This window comes from Habropoda laboriosa, unplaced genomic scaffold, assembly GCF_001263275.1.
Source record: "Habropoda laboriosa isolate 0110345459 unplaced genomic scaffold, ASM126327v1 scaffold134, whole genome shotgun sequence".
Classification (NCBI taxonomy): domain Eukaryota; kingdom Metazoa; phylum Arthropoda; class Insecta; order Hymenoptera; family Apidae; genus Habropoda; species Habropoda laboriosa.
In genome coordinates, this window is record NW_017100266.1 from 291,875 (window position 1) to 293,371 (window position 1,497).

Sequence of the window (1,497 nt, forward strand, 5' to 3'; positions counted from 1 at the left end):
GATAATGTTTTAACATAATACTGTATTGAAGGTGAAAAATTTAAGTATACTACACATATACATACACCTTGAATAATTTTTAAGTTCTATAGTTTAAATGTACTTGTATAATGTACATATATTACTTTTCTGCAAGTAGTAACATGTTTTAAAGGCTTAGGTGTTAACTTCACTTCTTTAATAAAATATCTTCCTTTGACATAAGAATCTAATCAACTATTAATCTTTATTGGTCCCACATATACATGTATTATAATTTATGTCTACTCTCTGATTCTTTTTAATATTAATAATCATTTAGCCATTTACATATTTAATTCTATACCGATGAAAGAAATCAGAAAAGAATCTACTTGAACTATAAGTTTAATACTTAATACATGTACACTTAACCTACATAGCTTAAATTAAGCCAGAAAAATCATGATAAATATAACTTACTATGAATTTATCTTTACTAGATTCAATTCTAGCATACATAATAAAATCCTAAAAATTCAAATCCCAAGTACATACTCACACAATAGCTATTTTAATACAGTACACCTCTACTTCTTAAAAAATACCTGTCACCTCACAAATATTCCATGTATAGCCACAAAGAGTTCCAGAACATAACCTCTATTAACAAAAAGGAGAACGCAAAAAATTATCTCAAATTAATTAAAATTAATGATTTCTTGATGAATAATGAATAACGAAATGAATGAAAATGATCGATCATTTGGATATCCGTCGGGGATTATCCTCGCAATTAAAATATTGCTCGCGGGCATCGGCGAATGGTCAAATAAAGTTCAATATCCGCGGCCCTGAATATTTACAGTATTAATCCGACACCTGATCAAGGTTTTCTGGTCCATCAAGGCCGTCATTCACCCCCACCCAATTTATAGTGGTCATCTCATCCGGTTCTCTCGTTCTTTCAGTCATTTAGTAGCGATTTAATCCTCTGTGTGTTGTGATTTCATGGCGTGACAGGTTCCATCAGCGATTTAACGACTCCTTCGTCGTTTCTGCTGATTTTTCTGATCGAAGGTAATTGTTCTGCTTTATTTTCGATTTCTAAACTCTCTCTGCAATGGAATTTCACGCGTTTCATGTAAACTGCGCTGTTTATTGCTAATTAATTATCGATCGTTTGACTAATTGCCGAAGAAATTCTGGAATTTTAACGCTTCGCGAGAGGTAATTTCCTGAAGATGGTATTTTCTAGGGTAATTTTTCATAATTTCATTCTGAAGGTTCGAAATAGAAAAATTGGAAATTTTATTTCGAAAGTTGATAGTATTTGTTAAATGAAAACAGAGGTGAAAACGGTGAAAAATGAAACTTGTTCCTTAGAATTGCCAAATTCTTTTATAATTAATACTAGTTAAAAGAAATTCCAAACTCTCATAGGGTGGAAATATAGAAAAATTGTGTGAAAAGGAAACCTTAATTTTAAATCACTTTTGCAAAATTATTTCTTTCCTACATATTTCAATTGTGACACTT